The following is a 21,411-nucleotide window of genomic DNA, read 5'->3' as shown; positions in this document are numbered from 1 at the left end:
GCCTTCCTGTACACCTACACACTCCCGGTTACATTGGCATAGTGGGGTAGCCTGTGTCTGGTCGTCCTGTACACCTACACACTCCCGGTCACATTGGCATAGTGGGGTAGCCTGTGTCTGGTCGTCCTGTACACCTACACAATCCCGGTCACATTGGCATAGTGGGGTAGCCTGTGTCTGGTCCTCCTGTACACCTACACACTCCCGGTCACATTGGCATAGTGGGTTAGCCTGTGTCTGGTCTTCCTGTACACCTACACACTCCCGGTCACATTGGCATAGTGGGGTAGGCTATTAACAGGCAACTGTGTACATGACAACTTCTTGTTTAACAGTTGCTACGTTTCGGTACAGACACACCTGCTTAATATAGCTCATAGTATAAACATTACAACTGGAGAGAGAGAGTGAGTGATTTGGGGTTAACGCCGCTTTTAACATTATTCCAGTTATATCACGCCTGCCAGCTTAATGTGGGAGGAGAGCCCGAAGTGATGCAGGTCTCAGACGTTTACCACTTCAGTGAAACCTACGAGCACGGGTATGGTGCTGACAAACCTAGAAACATAATCGGGGAGAACCGGGATTCGAACCAACAATCATAGGTTTCTGGCGTGCCCAAGGGACGCAACTCTGCACAGCGAATTGCGGCGCCTTGGACGACTGGGCAACCGTGCCCTCTCAACTGGAAAGAAACAATTCCTTGGCAATACCCTATTTTGGAAACTCCGTTGACGGAATGAAGACTGATTTTGTAATTCAAACAAGAATTATTGATCATCGTAGCTGTTATGTGGACACGGTAGTGTATGTCTTACTATAACTTTTTCACAAAGTACTGCCACAAGGAAGATGTTTTGTTTCAGAGATTGATATGGGGAATGGCGTCCACTATCATATTTATCTCAAACCAGTCAAAATTGTTATTCATGACATACTAAACGCCAAAGGCCAATAGTTCAACGTATTTACAAGGTATGCGTGTTTCCTCTAACTAACAATGCATGGTGTATGTACAATGCAATATTTTGTAATAAAGTAATATTTGAGGTTGACATGAGTATGCAAAACAAATTGATATTTGGATACGATGTAAACCTCTTTGGAATATACCTGTTTCTTAATTGAAGACAGAGTTTACACACAAGCATAAAATGATACCAATTTACTACAGAATTAAGGTCACAAGATGTACAGATATTGTTAGACTTTTGAAATATACTTTTATACATATTTATATCATAATAACCTGCTCTGAACTGCGCTAGCGATACTCGAAGTCTTTTTTATTGTGACAGATATTAGATATTCTTCGAATATAAATTGTTGTTTGAAGAGAGAATAGGTATATGTACATTTGCTATTTCTATCCACATTTGCTGAAAACAATCTTTAGCTCTTTGGAGTAATAATGACAGAATGACACAACCCTGTCAAATAGATAGAGAGTTCATATTGAAATGACATATTTATGAGTCTAAAAGAAAAGATGTAATACCATTTATACCTTCAAATCAAGACAAAGCATATTATGTTGAATTGAGAATGTATCAAGGCTCTGTAAACGACAGGTGTATAGCGTATATTGTTGGAGGGTTGATAGTAAAACCTTTGAGCAACCACATAGTGGATGGAAAACATCACAAGAAATGGACTTATTATTAAACCTTAATGATCCCTTGTGACAAATTAAACTTGATTGTTATTTATAAGTTATGATATCAAACTGTAGTTCCAGATCTAATTGTGTTGTTTGTTTCCAACTTGTGGCCAATCTTTCCTCGAAATTCATACAAGGTGGGAGTTTATTCATGTGTGGACAAAGTGATGCAGAAACCCAGTACTTCACATGTAGGCAATTTGTTCGTATGTTCTCAGATGTTCATACATGTTGGAAGGCTGGGCAGCATTCATATCAAGGGCAACATATTCTCCTCTCCTTTCGGGATGTAGGTATTCACCACCTGAAACAAAGGTCAACAAAAACGTTCGGACTTGGTTTGGAAAATATATTCATTGATTGAAATTAGAATTGAGAATGACAACAAATTGCAAAGGAATTAACAAAATCCACACGGAAAGTGTATTCTGTTTGTGAAATCTACGGTTATAACGAACTCAAAATACCATAAAACAATGTAATTCACGGGCAGTGCGGGCGGCGAGACACTAACACACACACACCCTAACACCCGAATTACAAACTCTTAGAGTGAGACCCCACCCCCCATCCCCCACCCCAAGAATTCCAACAAAAACAGCTCGACACACACTGAACTCTTTTAGGATAATGTCAGTTGTAATTGGGTTATTTTTTAACACTAGCCATTGTATGATAAGTAGGGCTGATGAGTGAGTGAGTGACTGAGTTGGGTTTAACGCCGCTTTTAACAGTATTCTAGTGATATCATGGCGTGTCAGCTTATTGTGGGAGGAAAGCCCGAAGTGATGCAGGTCTCTGACGTTTACCACTTCGGTGAAACCCACGAGCACGGGTATGGTGCTGACAAACCTAGAAACATATATGGGGCGAACCGGGATTCGAACCCATAATCATAGGTTTCTGGCGTGCCCAAGGGACGCAACTCTGCACAGCGAATCGCGGCGCCTTAGACGACAGGGCCGCCCGTGCCCCCTAGGGCTGATGAAGCAGATTGGACATGACTGTCACAAATATTACGAAAACATAATTTGATCAGCACGAATTTTTAGAATGTATTGTATTTAGCACAGATAAAGCGATGATTCCGTTTTCTTGTTTATGACACCATGACACAAGCAACACCTATAGTTTCTGGAAAATTATAATGTCACCCAAATTACAAACTCTCAGAGCTACCTACCTCCCAAACGTGTGCTGGAATCTTCTTGGTCTGTACTGCCGAGTGGTCCTCTAACCTCGGGCACATGAGATGCTTCATAAACAGTATTACTATACACTGCTTCTTCTTGTTCTTGATGTACCCTTCCAGCAGTACCAGAACATACGTCTCCTGATCTCAGCGCCTGCAGAAGAATGTTTTACAAAAGGATTCAGCTAAAAAGGATGACATTTATTCTTATGTGGAGACTGCATCCATGGACAAGTAGACACAACGTTTGCCTGGAGCGTTAAAGAGAGGTGGTTCGATTCTTGTCCGCATCATACCAAGTGACGTTAAAACATAGTACGTGTTGTTACCCTGGCTGCCGGTAGGCGTGTTCAAATCAGTATCATGCGACGAATGTAAGTATCAGCAACTAATCGGATGACAAACATGACGAAAGCATACAAACTTTCCTAATTTACCACATTAAATTGAGTTCATATGACATACATATTCATTTAAACTTGTCATTAACTTTGCAGTGACCGTTTAAGGAATATCATACTGTTAATCACATCAATATAACTGAATTTAATATTTCTATGTGTCTCTGGAAGCCGTTATCACTTAAAACTACCTCAATGGCATAATACAATAATAATACATATGATGAAACAACACATTCGTGAACAATTCGTCCGGAACAAGCCGAGGTTCTCGTGCAGGCTACGGAAAGGGGCGAGTGGTGACGAATGGAAACAGCACAATAGTAATCAATGTCAAGTAATGAACATAAAATCAAATTCATTAAAAGGCCTCACTCGCAGCTGACAAGCCAAACTAGGTGAGTGTGTGCATGAGTAGGGCTATAGAATCAAGGTGGCGGATGCCAGGAATGAGTTATACATTTTGACTGTATGTGTGAAATAAAGTGACAAAACCCTTTCAATATCCAACAGAAATCTCTGCATAAAGCAGAGTTGATTTTCAATTCCGACTTAATCATGAGCACGTGTTTATGAATCACTTTCAAATAGTAATGATACCAGGTGTTCGCGAAAAGGTGAGTATGCTAGAGGATTATACACAAATGATATCCCAAAATGTTATCCTCTTGTACTGCAGGGGAATCTTTTCTTGATAAAGACGTATTGAATTTTCAAACTAAAACCAAAACAAACAGGTCAAGAACATATAACATCTATCTTCAACAGTTCATTAAATTGTTGCTTTTGAGGAAATAAAATTATTATATATTCCTAGCTTTCTTGCTCTGTTTATGGCAATGCAGTGGTATAGTTATGTTGTTCTGGGTACTCTGATTTATTCGCAGAGGCATAGAGTTCATCTACATCAGGTACGATCTGTTGTACAACATTGACAGGAGCGGGTGACCTCGCCAAGGTGAACACTACCAAGCTGACTGTCGTTCTTTTCCCGATGAACGTCAGTATGTCACGTGATTAACTTCCATCCGCGCCGGAATAAACCTGTAAGCTGGCACTTCCACAGTTATATAGGGAGGATCAAAGAGAATGTTTGATTGACGTGTTGTTACCTGTTTTTTCCACTTGTAACTGCAGGCGAAAGTGATAATCATGATGATAATAACAATCGAAGGAATTCCTCCTGCAACTATGAATAACGTTGAGGTATCTGATGGCGTTGGATGGCTCCCTATAGTAGGCAATCCTGTTGAAAGAGTGGTTTGTATGTTGGTGACCGTAACAGAATAAATTGTAACATTTTTAATACACACGTTAGCAGTACACAGCAGCACTCTGGTATACGGAAGTGGTTCTGCGCATGCGCGAAGAGTTGCATGCTGGGACATGAGAAGCGCTCGTAATTTTTTTGAAAAATGAAATAATGAAAAGAAGCGCACGTAAAATTCTCCACTTTCATTAAAAAGGGGAGGAGGAGTATGGAGGAGAAGGACGCCTCTCGGAACCGGAAGTACCGCCATCTCGGAGGCGCACGCCACTCGCAACCGGAGGTGACGCCATCTTGGAGGCGCACGCATTACCCAGCATGCAACTCTTCGCGCATGCGTAGAACCACTTCCGGATACCAGAGCGCTGCTATGTACTAGTCATGTTTTCAATTACTAATTTGTGACATTATAAAATGTTCAAAGTCGAATGTTGTAACAAAGGTTTTACCACCTGTTATTTCAAGCTTAACGTGAATTTTTGTCTTTGACTGTGGTCTTACTGAATGAATTATTAGTTAAACACCAATTGGCAATGACGCAACTTCTTTTTTCCCCTGTCATTTAATCGTGATTATAGAGCAATTTCATGAAAACCGTTTGTCGCCAGCGGGATTTGAACACGCGCGGAAGGTTAACGAATGTTGTCGTCAGACACGGCGACATGGGGCTATTGTATGAAATTAACAACTAAATATTAACTAACATCAGTATTCCTGGTCCACACTCGATTTGTTACAGACCGCCGTCATATAGCTCATTAATACTGGGTATGGCGTTAAACAACACGAAAATGTTCCAAATAACAGCCCTAATTATGTTTGGGACATTTAACTTACAGGTGAATCACGACAGGAATAATACTTACGATTCTGTTGTAGCTGGTTAACACCTTCGGGAGTAATATTCCACTGGTGATTACCACAGGCAAACACAAGCTTAACATCCCCAAAGTGTGTCTGTGTCACATTAATGGGTACAATTTTGGGCAGGTACTTGATGGTAGCGTTCCTCCCAGTATTACATGTATAGGTGTCACTCCCGACCTGTAGTGTTAAGTTATAAGCATCAGAGCAGTGGTAGTCTCGAATGTCCACTGTGAGGGATAGTCTGTCACCCAGATTCACTGAATCAGCATCCACATCACTGGTTATGTTGACCGAGGGAATTTCTAGAACATAAAAAATGGCATAACTGTGTATATATCTTAATAAAAAATATCTCTTTAACATAATAAATGTCAGAACTGTGTATATATCGTAATTAAAAATATATCTTAAACATAAAAAATTCATAACTGTGTATATATCGTAATTAAAAATATATCTTAAACATAAAAAATTCATAACTGTGTATATATCTTAATTAGAAATATCTCATAAACATAAAAATAGCATAACTTTTATATATCTTAATAAAAAATATCTTTTAAACATAACACCAACTTACATTTGTTATCAATATTGTCATAAATATAACATCATCAAGCGTTGCATTTTAATTACAATTAGTACAGGTATGAAAACCATTCACATGAACTACAAGCGAATACCCTATGATAGTTACAGTTTGAATTGTTCACTTTGACAAAGTATAAGTCCGTAAGATTGACTGGCCACGTGAACATTTTAAATACAGTAAACTACGGTTGTAACGAACTCGAGGGGATCACTAATTTTGGTTCGTAATAACCGTAGTTCGTTATAAGCATACATACAGCATACATGCAACAAATGGTTGGGACTAAAAATAAGTTCGCTATATCCGTCAGTTCGTTATAAGCGTGTTCGTTATAAACGTAGTTTACTGTTAATGAAATGAAAGATGAATGAAGCTTGGATGATCACTCCCGTGACTCTTGGATGCTTTCATAGATGGCATTTGGTTTGTGTTATCTACCCCGACGTAGTTCTTTGCTCATGATATCCACCACTGGTTTGCTTGGTCAATTACTAGATTATGTACATGCCGCCGAGAAATGGCTGGAATATTGCTAACTGTGACACAAAATAACAGAAAATGACACTTGTAAATTATTATTTTTTATCTGCTTAAATTCATTATTACATTGTAAGTATTGATGATATTACTCGAAGATAACGCCTTACATTTCACTTATACACCGGTGGGGCAGGATACGCTCACATTTTGAGTGAGTGAGTGAGTGAGTTGGGTTTAACGCCGCTTTTAACAGTATTCCAGTTACATCGCGGCGTGTCAGCTTAATGTGGGAGGAAAGCCCGAAGTGATGAAGGTCTCTGACGTTTACCACTTCGGTGAAACCCACGAGCACGGGTATGGTGCTGACAAACCTAGAAACATAATCGGGGCGAAGCGGGATTCGAACCCACAATCATAGGTTTCTGGCTAGCCCAAGGGACGAATCGCGGCGCCTTAGACGACTGGGCCACCCGTGCCCCCCCCCCCCCGCTCACATTTTGGCGATTATGTGGTATCATCCCTAACTGATAGCAATTCATAAACACGTGGTTATGATATAGTCGGAATCTTACAGTGGACAGTAGCAGAGCTATCTGATAATTGCCTCTATTCACCCATTATTTCTTTTTATTCTCCATAACACTTCTACCTTCTTGCGAGGACAAGATGACAAAACGAGATTTGATCACTGTATACATCAGCACATGACCAGTTCCCTGCATGTTTTGGTTGCACACTGATTATCGTTAGTTCAGTCTGTGTTCGATTGACGATGCTTGCATTATTTCCTGTTACATTGGTGCAGCCGAACTCCGCCGAACACTGTGGTGCAGCTCCGCATGGGCAGCTGTAAACGGTATTACTGAAGTTGACAGGCGTGGAACAGGTAAGTCGGGCAGAAGTCCCCAAGAAGGCTATGTCAGGACAGTGTATTACAGCTGTATCTGAAAAAATAAAGAGGAACCCACATTACCATTAATTCACATCTCCTATATACACAGCATTGCAACAATCGCTGCGCATGATACAAGGGAGGAACAGTGTTTCTTATAGAGGTTGTTTCACAAAATGCTGCCATTTGTAAATTACACGGTTTGGTAACAGGTAGAAGATGATGGGACGAACATAATATTTAGCATAAGCTATTTCAGACACTTACCGCTCTGTACCAGGGTAATTGTGAAGATGGTGTGTATCGAGAGGAGAAGGGCATTCGAGATGACTGATTGCATCATCTGTAAACATAAGACAACTATAGACAACTATGTCAACATTCTGTTGAGTGTTGAATGGCTAAGATCTGTAATTTTGAAAACGTTGAAATAGATCACTTGAAAACAATTAGCTATCAGGTGATTAATTATTACATTTACTGCATACGATAACACCGAGTAATACCGTATCGATTCTATCAGCATTACTTGGTTCATCAGGCTCGCTGAGTTGGTTGATGCATGTCATCGTATCCCAATTGCCTGGGTCGATGCTCATGATATCAATCACTGGATTATTTACAGGTCGCAGTCATGATGCTGGAATATTGCTGAGTGTGGCGTTAAACAACAAACAAAAATCATGACACCTGTATCTAAGCTTGTTTGTTGGTTGGTTGGTTTGTTTAACGACAGACTCAGCAATATTCCAGGTATATGACACCTGTATTAAAGTTTGTTTGTTTGTTTGTTTGTTGGTTGGTTGTTTAAAGACGCACTCAGCAATATTCCAGGTATATGACACCTGTATTAAAGTTTGTTGGTTTGTTGGATGGTTGGTTGTTTAACGACGCACTCAGCAATATTCCAGCTATTTGACAACTGTATTTAAGTTTGTTTGTTGGTTGGTTGGCTGGTAGTTTAACGACGCACTCAGCAATATTCCAGCTATTTGACAACTGTATTTAAGTTTGTTTGTTGGTTGGTTGTTTAACGACGCACACAGCAATATACCAGCTATATGACACCTGTATATAAGTTTGTTTGTTGGTTGGTTGGTTCGTTGTTTAACGACGCACTCAGCAATATACCAGCTATATGACACCTCTATTTAAGTTTGGTTGTTTGTTGGTTGGTTGGTTGTTTAACGACGCACTCAGCAATATTCCAGCTATTTGACAACTGTATTTAAGTTTGTTTGTTGCTTGGTTGGCTGGTAGTTTAACGACGCACTCAGCAATATTCCAGCTATTTGACAACTGTATTTAAGTTTGTTTGTTTGTTTGTTGGTTGGTTGTTTAACGACGCACACAGCACATATACCAGCTATATAACACCTGTATTTAAGTTTGTTTGTTGGTTGGTTGGTTCGTTGTTTAACGACGCACTCAGCAATATTCCAGCTATTTGACAACTGTATTTAAGTTTATTTGTTGGTTGGTTGGCTGGTAGTTTAACGACGCACTCAGCACATATACCAGCTATATAACACCTGTATTTAAGTTTGTTTGTTTGTTTGTTGGTTGGTTGTTTAACGACGCACACAGCACATATACCAGCTATATAACACCTGTATTTAAGTTTGTTTGTTGGTTGGTTGGTTCGTTGTTTAACGACGCACTCAGCAATATTCCAGCTATATGACACCTGTATTTAAGTTTGTTTGTTGGTTGGTTGGTTGTTTAACGATGCACTCAGCAATATTCCAGGTATATGACACTTCTATTAAAGTTTGTTTGTTTGTTTGTTGGTTGGTTGTTTAACGACGCACTCAGCAATATACCAGCTATATGACACCTATATGTAAGTGTTTGTTGGTTGGCTGGTTGCTTAACGATGCACTCAGCACATATACCAGCTATAGGACACCTGTATTTAAGTTTGTTTGTTTGTTTGTTGGTTGGTTGGTTGTTCAACGACGCACTCAGCAATATACCAGCTATATAACACCTGTATTTAAGTTTGCTTGTTTGTTTGTTTGTTTGTTTGTTGGTTGGTTGGTTGGTTGGTTGGTTGGTTCGAGAGCCAGAACACATAAAACAGCTTGGGAAGAAGGGTAAAACATTGCTTTTAAGTTGGTTGGTTGGTTGGTTTGTTGTTTAATGCCGCACTCAGCAATATTACAGCTATATTACGGCGGTCTGTAAATAGTCGAGACTGGACCAGACAATCCAGTGATTTATATCATGAGCATCGATCCACGCAATTGGGATCGATGACATGCATCAATCAAGTCAGCGAGCCTTATCACCCGATCCCATTAGTCGCCTTTAACGACAACCATAGTCGCCTTTTAAGGCAAGCATGGGTTGCTGAAGGCCAATTGCTTTTAAGCCTGACTGTATATGAAAGAATTTCACGTACCCTTGTATGACAATTGTAAAATTGGTTACATCGAAGAGGTTGAGACCAAGTTTCAGTTACACAACAAGAAGCAGCTCGATCTCACAGGCAGGGAGGTCGACATCATTTCTGTGCTCAACATTGACTCCTAACACAGGAGGAAAACAATATTGATCAATATGTTTCGGAATATTTATATAAACAACATATCTCACCAGGACAGCCGTCTTGTCAACTCTGTCGATATGACTTTCCACCTGGTTGTGTGACTGTCAACTAACTATGGCGTACAATCATCATAGTTTAACATATTGTGCTGTAAATATTATTCCAAAGCCTGGCATGCTGTATTGGTATTGAAATTTAATCTATGAATATGCATTGTCCTCTAAACCCAGAGGAAGGAACCAGGTAAATGATAAACCAGTGCATGGGCGTATCAGCCTGTCCAGGTCAAACTATTCATCGACACAATAATTCCGAAACCTATCAACAATGAGAGTTAATGATAACACTGTAACGGTTCAATGATTGTGTATTCATTCGATCGTTTTATCTAACTGACTTTCCTTGATTTGACCTGACCAAACCCACATTAAAGATAGTCATCGAGGAAATTGCTGGACGACTTCAAATAAGGCTGTCCACAATAGGTTAAAATTGAATCCCCTTTTTGCATACGTCAGCCTTACCATAACTTGATTCAAGGAATCTCGCAAATATAACAAACTAACTGAGTAAACGTAGAGCCATGCGTTGTTGCCGACAACTGATCCATTTGTTTTGAAGATCCTGGTTGGAATAGGTCTTCAGCAACCCATGCTTGCCGTAAAAGGCAACCATGCTTGTCGTAAGATGCGACTAACAGGATCGGGTTGTCAGGCTTGCTGACTTGGTTGATGCATGTCATCATATCCCACTTGCATGGACCGGTGCTCATGATGTCAATCACAGGATTGTCTGGTCCAGATTCGATTATTTACAGACTGCCGCCATATATATACACAAAGAAAAAAGTTAAGCACACCCTTATATATTTCATTATTGTTTGGTCCCACTATTTGTAACAGTCATGAGAGATATAATTACGGGAAGAATTATGTTTTCTCGAGATGATGTAATCATTCATGCGTGACAAAAGCTCTCGTGCCATGCATGGTATGCCCGTGCAGCATGCTACCCTCGGGTATCTCTAAAAGCAGTATATCCAAACGTTAAAATTACTTTCTTAAGCTCGGTTTTAAACAGTTATTCCATGACATTGTGTGACCATGGCCCGAAGGCGATTATCAAACGCCACAAGATGGCAAATAATCGGCATGCATAACGCAGGAATGTCTTGTAATGCCTTTGGATGGAATTTGGGGTATCATCACACTCTCGTAAGCCGTTTAGTCGAGAAACATGTTGAGACGGTGATGTCCAGTACCGTCCCAGATCCGGAAGACCTCCTGTGACGACACATTGCGAAGACTGGGACCTTCTTCGTCTCATATGCCGAGAACTCTTTTTAACAAGCAATCGTCTGAAACAGCTGTGGTTGCCCAAACGTCGTTTCAGCACCAGAATCGTCAGGAATCGGCTGAAAGCAGCAGGACTGAGGGCTAGACGAGTCATAAAGCGTCCTTTGTTGAGAGATCACCACAAAGCTGCTCGTTTAGCATGGTGTATTGGGCGACAAAACTGGAATCTGAGAACTTGAATATGGAAAAAAGTCTTGGGCCTCCTTCACCTCTGTATACATCATGCTCTGTGTATCAAATATTAATATCAACACTAGTACTGACGCTCAGTGAAAGTGACAGGCAAACTGCATACTAAACCCCAGGCACTTTTGAAGAATACGATACATTTAAATTAATGGACTATATGAATGTACAGAATCATATCAACAAGCGGAGACTGCTTTTGAAAAATTAACTTACCTCATCACTTGGTTGTGATATGTCCAGAGTGAGCTTGAACTAAGATGGCTGGTAACTACAAATCATATGTCTCTAACACCATCCTACACTAACACCCCCCCCCCCCCCCCACCCCCACCCCCACCCCACCCCCCCAACAACCCTCCACATAGTCACATGTCTCTCACCCCATCCTTCACACAGTCACATGTCTCTCACCCCATACTACACACAGTCACATCTAGCTCACCCCATCCTACACACAGTCACATGTCTCTCACCCCAATCCTCCACATAGTCACATGTCTCTCACTCCATCCTATATATAGTCACATGTCTCTAACCCCATCCTACACACAGTCACATGTCTCTCACCCCAATCCTCCACATAGTCACATGTCTCTCACTCCATCCTATATATAATCACATGTCTCTAACCCCATCCTTCACACAGTCACATGTCTCTCACCCCATCCTCAACACAGTCACAAGCCTCTCACCCCATCCTACACATAGTCAAATGTAGCTCACCCCATCCTACACACAGTCACATGTCTCTCACCCCATCCTACACACAGTCAAATGTCTCTCATCCTATCCTACACACAGTCACATGTCTCTCACCCTATCCTCCACACAGTCACATGTCTCTCATCCTATCCTACACACAGTCACATGTCTCTCACCCCATCCTACACACAGTCATATGTCTCTCACCCCATCCTACACACAGTCACATGTCTCTCATCCCTACCTCAACACAGTCACATGTCTCTCACCCCATCCTACACACAGTCACATGTATCTCACTCTATCCTACACATAGTCACATGTATCCCACCCCATCCTTCACACAGTCACATGTCTCTCACCCCATCCTCAACACAGTCACAAGCCTCTCACCCCATCCTACACATAGCCACATGTCTCTCACTCCATCCTACACATAGTAACATGTCTCTTACTCAATCCTACATATGGTCACATCTCTTTCACTCCGTCCTGCATATGGTCACATCTCTCTCACTCCATCCTTCATATGGTCACATCTCTCTCACTCCATCCTTCATATGGTCACATGTCCCTCATCCCATCCTTTATATGGTCACATGTCTCTCACTCAATCCTACACATGATCACACGTCTCTCATCCCATCCTACACATAGTCACACGTTTCTCACTCCATCCTACACATAGTAACATGTCTCTCACTCAATCCTACATATGGTCACATCTCTCTCACTCCATCCTACATATGGTCACATGTCCCTCACACCATCCTACATATGGTCACATCTCTCTCACCCCATCCTACATATGGTCACATCTCTCTCACCCCATCCTACATATGGTCACATCTCTCTCACCCCATCCTACATATGGTCACATCTCTCTCACTCCGTCCTACATATGGTCACATCTCTCTCACTCCGTCCTGCATATGGTCACATCTCTCTCACTCCATCCTACATATGGTCACATGTCCCTCACCCCATCCTTTACATGGTCAAATGGTTTTTACCCCCTTCTACGCCTGGACGCATGTCTCTCACACCATCCTGCACATGGTCAAATGTATCTCACTCCATCCTACACATGGTCACATGTTTTTTACCCTCATCTCCTCACGGCCTCGGACGAACCCAGCGTGCATAATCGTGATTATCCTACATTCTCTATCAAAACATAACGTTCGTCCTAAATTCGAGCATCTTAAGTTATCAAGTTTTCAAGCGTCCTCGTTCTTTAAAACTTTCATAGTTCAAGGTAAGATTATACATTATGACTCTGCACACTGGGTTCGAGCAAACCTTTTTAAAACCCATTAACTTTAAAAAATATCAAGCTTGTCTGGTTCACATGACAAGTTCCTCCATGTCCCCGTTCCACGAACAAAACACAACGTTCGGGAACGATGTCATTTTATTGTGTGGGTAAGGAAACATTCGTAAAATGCTTGTATAGTTTCCAAGTACGCGTGGTCACATGTCTCTCACCCCATCCTACACATAGTCACATGTCTCTCACTCCATCCTACACACAGTCACATGTTTCTCACCCGATCCTACACATAGTCACATGTCTCTCACCCCTTCCTACACATAGTCATATGTCTCTCACCCCATCCTACACACAGTCACATGTCTCTCACCCCAGCCTACACAGTCACATGTCTCTCACCCCATCCTACACATAGTCATATGTCTCTCAACCCATCCTACATATGGTCACATCTCTCTCACTCCGTCCTGCATATGGTCACATCTCTCTCACTCCATCCTACATATGGTCACATGTCCCTCACCCCATCCTTTACATGGTCAAATGGTTTTTACCCCCTTCTACGCCTGGACACATGTCTCTCACCCCATCCTGCACATGGTCAAATGTATCTCAATCCATCCTACACATGGTCACATGTTTTTTACCCTCATCTCCTAACGGCCTCGGACGAACCCAGCATGCATAATCGTGATTATCCTTCATTCTCTATCAAAACATAACGTTCATCCTAAATTCGAGCATCTTAAGTTATCAAGTTTTCAAGCGTCCTCGTTCTTTAAAACTTTCATAGTTCAAGGTAAGATTTTACATTATGACTCTGCACACTGGGTTCGAGCAAACGTTCTTAAAACCCATTAACTTTAAAAAATATCAAGCTTGTCTAGTTCGCATGACAAGTTCCTCCATGTCCCCGTTCCACGAACAAAACACAACGTTCGGGAACGATGTCATTTTATTGTGTGGGTAAGGAAACATTCGTAAAATGCTTGTATAGTTTCCAAGTACGCGTGGTCACATGTCTCTCACCCCATCCTACACATAGTCACATGTCTCTCACTCCATCCTACACACAGTCACATGTTTCTCACCCCATCCTTCACATAGTCACATGTCTCTCACCCCATCCTACACATAGTCACATGTCTCTCACTCCATCCTACACACAGTCACATGTTTCTCACCCGATCCTACACATAGTCACATGTCTCTCACCCCATCCTACACATAGTCATATGTCTCTCACCCCATCCTACACACAGTCACATGTCTCTCACCCCAGCCTACACAGTCACATGTCTCTCAACCCATCCTACATATGGTCACATCTCTCTCACTCCGTCCTGCATATGGTCACATCTCTCTCACTCCATCCTACATATGGTCACATGTCCCTCACCCCATCCTTTACATGGTCAAATGGATTTTACCCCCTTCTACGCCTGGACACATGTCTCTCACCCCATCCTGCACATGGTCAAATGTATCTCAATCCATCCTACACATGGTCACATGTTTTTTACCCTCATCTCCTAACGGCCTCGGACGAACCCAGCGTGCATAATCGTGATTATCCTACATTCTCTATCAAAACATAACGTTCATCCTAAATTCGAGCATCTTAAGTTATCAAGTTTTCAAGCGTCCTCGTTCTTTAAAACTTTCATAGTTCAAGGTAAGATTTTACATTATGACTCTGCACACTGGGTTCGAGCAAACGTTCTTAAAACCCATTAACTTTAAAAAATATCAAGCTTGTCTAGTTCGCATGACAAGTTCCTCCATGTCCCCGTTCCACGAACAAAACACAACGTTCGGGAACGATGTCATTTTATTGTGTGGGTAAGGAAACATTCGTAAAATGCTTGTATAGTTTCCAAGTACGCGTGGTCACATGTCTCTCACCCCATCCTACACATAGTCACATGTCTCTCACTCCATCCTACACACAGTCACATGTTTCTCACCCCATCCTTCACATAGTCACATGTCTCTCACCCCATCCTACACATAGTCATATGTCTCTCACCCCATCCTACACATAGTCACATGTCTCTCACCCCATCCTGCACATAGTCATATGTCTCTCACCCCATCCTACACATAGTCACATGTCTCTCCCCCCATCCTTCACATAGTCATATGTCTCTCACCCCATCCTACACACTGTCCCATGTCTCTCACTCCATCCTACACATGGTCACATGTCTCTCACCCCATCCTACACACAGTCACATGTCTCTCACTCCATCCTACACACAGTCACATGTTTCTCACCCCATCCTTCACATAGTCACATGTCCCTCATCCCATCCTACACATAGTCATATGTCTCTCACCCCATCCTACACATAGTCACATGTCTCTCACCCCATCCTACACATGGTCACATGGCTCTCACCCCATTCTAAACATAGTCACATGTTAATCACTCCATACTACACAAAGTCACATCTTTCTCACTCCATCCTACACAAAGTCACATGTCTCTCACTCCATCCTACACATGGCCACATGTTTCTCTCTCCACCCTACACACAATCACATGTTAATCACTCCATACTACACAAAGTCACATGTCTCTCACTTCATCCTACACACAGTCACATGTCTCTCACCCCATCCTACACAAAGTCACATGTCTCTCACTCCATCCTACACATGGTCACATGTCTCCCACTCCATCCTACACATGGTCACATGTCTCTCCCTCCATCCTACACATAGTCACATGTCTCTCACCCCATCCTACACATAGTCACATGTCTCTCACTCCATCCTACACATGGTCACATGTCTCTCACTCCATCCTACAAATGGTCACATGTCTCTCACTCAATCCTACACACAGTCACATGTTTCTCAATCCATCCTACACAAAGTCACATGTTTCTCAATCCATCCTACACAAAGTCACATGTCTCTCACTCCATCCTACACAATGTCACATGTCTCTCACCCCATCCTACACATGGTCACATGTCTCTCACTCCATCCTACACACAGTCACATGTCTCTCACCCCATCCTACACAAAGTCACATGTCTCTCACCCCATCCTACACATAGTCATATGGCTCTCACTCCATCCTACACATAGTCACATGTCTTTCACTCCATCCTACACACATGGTCATATGTCTCTCACCCCATCCTACACAAAGTCACATGTCTGTCACCCCAACCTACACATAGTCACATGTCTCTCACTCCATCCTACACATAGTCACATGTCTCTCACCCCTCCCACACATAGTCACATGTCTCTCACTCCATCCTACACATGGTCATATGTCTCTCACTCCATCCTACACATTGTCACATGTTTTTTACCCTCATCTCCTAACGGCCTCGGACGAACCCAGCGTGCATAATCGTGATTACTCTACATTCTCTATTAAAACATAACGTTCGTCCTAAATTCGAGCATCTTAAGTTATCAAGTTTTCATGCGTCCTCGTTCTTTAAAACTTTCATAGTTCAAGGTAAGATTATACATTATGACTCTGCAAACTGGGTTCGAGCAAACGATCTTTTCTTAAAACCCATTAACTTTAAAAAATATCAAGCTTGTCTGGTTCGCATGACATTTTCCTCCATGTCCCCGTTCGACGAACAAAAAACAACGTTCGTGCCGATGTCATTTTATTGTGTGGGTAAGGAAACATTCGTAAAATGCTTCTATAGTTTCCAAGTACGCGTGGTCACATGTCTCTCACTCCATCCTACACACAGTCACATGTTTCTCACTCCATCCTACACACAGTCACATGTCTCCCACTCCATCCTACACATGGTCACATGTCTCTCCCTCCTTCCTACACATAGTCACATGTCTCTCACTCCATCCTACACATAGTCACATGTCTCTCACTCCATCCTACACACAGTCACATGTTTCTCACCCCATCCTACACACAGTCACATGTCTCTCACCCCATCCTACACATGGCCACATGTTTCTCACTCCATCCTACACACAGTCACATGTTTCTCACTCCATCCTACACAAAGTCACATGTTTCTCACTACATCCTGCACAAAGTCACATGTTTCTCACTCCATCCTACACATGGTCACATGTCTCTCCCTCCATCCTACACATAGTCACATGTCTCTCACCCCATCCTACACATAGTCACATGTCTCTCACTCCATCCTACACATGGTCACATGTCTCTCACTCCATCCTACAAATGGTCACATGTCTCTCACTCAATCCTACACACAGTCACATGTTTCTCAATCCATCCTACACAAAGTCACATGTTTCTCAATCCATCTTACACAAAGTCACATGTCTCTCACTCCATCCTACACAATGTCACATGTCTCTCACCCCATCCTACACATGGTCACATGTCTCTCACTCCATCCTACACACAGTCACATGTCTCTCACCCCATCCTACACAAAGTCACATGTCTCTCACCCCATCCTACACATAGTCATATGGCTCTCACTCCATCCTACACATAGTCACATGTCTTTCACTCCATCCTACACACATGGTCATATGTCTCTCACCCCATCCTACACAAAGTCACATGTCTGTCACCCCAACCTACACATAGTCACATGTCTCTCACTCCATCCTACACATAGTCACATGTCTCTCACCCCTCCCACACATAGTCACATGTCTCTCACTCCATCCTACACATGGTCATATGTCTCTCACTCCATCCTACACATTGTCACATGTTTTTTACCCTCATCTCCTAACGGCCTCGGACGAACCCAGCGTGCATAATCGTGATTACTCTACATTCTCTATTAAAACATAACGTTCGTCCTAAATTCGAGCATCTTAAGTTATCAAGTTTTCATGCGTCCTCGTTCTTTAAAACTTTCATAGTTCAAGGTAAGATTATACATTATGACTCTGCAAACTGGGTTCGAGCAAACGATCTTTTCTTAAAACCCATTAACTTTAAAAAATATCAAGCTTGTCTGGTTCGCATGACATTTTCCTCCATGTCCCCGTTCGACGAACAAAAAACAACGTTCGTGCCGATGTCATTTTATTGTGTGGGTAAGGAAACATTCGTAAAATGCTTCTATAGTTTCCAAGTACGCGTGGTCACATGTCTCTCACTCCATCCTACACACAGTCACATGTTTCTCACTCCATCCTACACACAGTCACATGTCTCCCACTCCATCCTACACATGGTCACATGTCTCTCCCTCCTTCCTACACATAGTCACATGTCTCTCACTCCATCCTACACATAGTCACATGTCTCTCACTCCATCCTACACACAGTCACATGTTTCTCACCCCATCCTACACACAGTCACATGTCTCTCACCCCATCCTACACATGGCCACATGTTTCTCACTCCATCCTACACACAGTCACATGTTTCTCACTCCATCCTACACAAAGTCACATGTTTCTCACTACATCCTGCACAAAGTCACATGTTTCTCACTCCATCCTACACATGGTCACATGTCTCTCCCTCCATCCTACACATAGTCACATGTCTCTCACCCCATCCTACACATAGTCACATGTCTCTCACTCCATCCTACACATGGTCACATGTCTCTCACTCCATCCTACAAATGGTCACATGTCTCTCACTCAATCCTACACACAGTCACATGTTTCTCAATCCATCCTACACAAAGTCACATGTTTCTCAATCCATCCTACACAAAGTCACATGTCTCTCACTCCATCCTACACAATGTCACATGTCTCTCACCCCATCCTACACATGGTCACATGTCTCTCACTCCATCCTACACACAGTCACATGTCTCTCACCCCATCCTACACAAAGTCACATGTCTCTCACCCCATCCTACACATAGTCATATGGCTCTCACTCCATCCTACACATAGTCACATGTCTTTCACTCCATCCTACACACATGGTCATATGTCTCTCACCCCATCCTACACAAAGTCACATGTCTGTCACCCCAACCTACACATAGTCACATGTCTCTCACTCCATCCTACACATAGTCACATGTCTCTCACCCCTCCCACACATAGTCACATGTCTCTCACTCCATCCTACACATGGTCATATGTCTCTCACTCCATCCTACACATAGTCACATGTCTCTCACCCCTCCCACACATAGTCACATGTTTCTCACTCCATCCTACACACAGTCACATGTCTCCCACTCCATCCTACACATGGTCACATGTCTCTCCCTCCTTCCTACACATAGTCACATGTCTCTCACTCCATCCTACACATGGTCATATGTCTCTCACTCCATCCTACACATTGTCACATGTTTTTTACCCTCATCTCCTAACGGCCTCGGACGAACCCAGCGTGCATAATCGTGATTACTCTACATTCTCTATTAAAACATAACGTTCGTCCTAAATTCGAGCATCTTAAGTTATCAAGTTTTCATGCGTCCTCGTTCTTTAAAACTTTCATAGTTCAAGGTAAGATTATACATTATGACTCTGCAAACTGGGTTCGAGCAAACGATCTTTTCTTAAAACCCATTAACTTTAAAAAATATCAAGCTTGTCTGGTTCGCATGACATTTTCCTCCATGTCCCCGTTCGACGAACAAAAAACAACGTTCGTGCCGATGTCATTTTATTGTGTGGGTAAGGAAACATTCGTAAAATGCTTCTATAGTTTCCAAGTACGCGTGGTCACATGTCTCTCACTCCATCCTACACACAGTCACATGTTTCTCACTCCATCCTACACACAGTCACATGTCTCCCACTCCATCCTACACATGGTCACATGTCTCTCCCTCCTTCCTACACATAGTCACATGTCTCTCACTCCATCCTACACATAGTCACATGTCTCTCACTCCATCCTACACACAGTCACATGTTTCTCACCCCATCCTACACACAGTCACATGTCTCTCACCCCATCCTACACATGGCCACATGTTTCTCACTCCATCCTACACACAGTCACATGTTTCTCACTCCATCCTACACAAAGTCACATGTTTCTCACTACATCCTGCACAAAGTCACATGTTTCTCACTCCATCCTACACATGGTCACATGTCTCTCACCCCATCCTACACATAGTCACATGTCTCTCACCCCATCCTACACATAGTCACATGTCTCTCACTCCATCCTACACATGGTCACATGTTTTTTACCCTCATCTCCTCACGGCCTCGGACGAACCCAGCGTGCATAATCGTGATTATCCTACATTCTCTATCAAAACATAACGTTCGTCCTAAATTCGAGCATCTTAAGTTATCAAGTTTTCAAGCGTCCTCGTTCTTTAAAACTTTCATAGTTCAAGGTAAGATTATACATTATGACTCTGCACACTGGGTTCGAGCAAACCTTTTTAAAACCCATTAACTTTAAAAAATATCAAGCTTGTCTGGTTCACATGACAAGTTCCTCCATGTCCCCGTTCCACGAACAAAACACAACGTTCGGGAACGATGTCATTTTATTGTGTGGGTAAGGAAACATTCGTAAAATGCTTGTATAGTTTCCAAGTACGCGTGGTCACATGTCTCTCACCCCATCCTACACATAGTCACATGTCTCTCACTCCATCCTACACACAGTCACATGTTTCTCACCCGATCCTACACATAGTCACATGTCTCTCACCCCTTCCTACACATAGTCATATGTCTCTCACCCCATCCTACACACAGTCACATGTCTCTCACCCCAGCCTACACAGTCACATGTCTCTCACCCCATCCTACACATAGTCATATGTCTCTCAACCCATCCTACATATGGTCACATCTCTCTCACTCCGTCCTGCATATGGTCACATCTCTCTCACTCCATCCTACATATGGTCACATGTCCCTCACCCCATCCTTTACATGGTCAAATGGTTTTTACCCCCTTCTACGCCTGGACACATGTCTCTCACCCCATCCTGCACATGGTCAAATGTATCTCAATCCATCCTACACATGGTCACATGTTTTTTACCCTCATCTCCTAACGGCCTCGGACGAACCCAGCATGCATAATCGTGATTA

The sequence above is a fragment of the Haliotis rufescens genome, unplaced genomic scaffold (genome assembly GCF_023055435.1).
Source record: "Haliotis rufescens isolate VD_foot unplaced genomic scaffold, xgHalRufe1.0.p SCAF_34, whole genome shotgun sequence".
In the NCBI taxonomy this organism is placed as follows: domain Eukaryota; kingdom Metazoa; phylum Mollusca; class Gastropoda; order Lepetellida; family Haliotidae; genus Haliotis; species Haliotis rufescens.
This window is presented reverse-complemented; position numbering follows the sequence as displayed.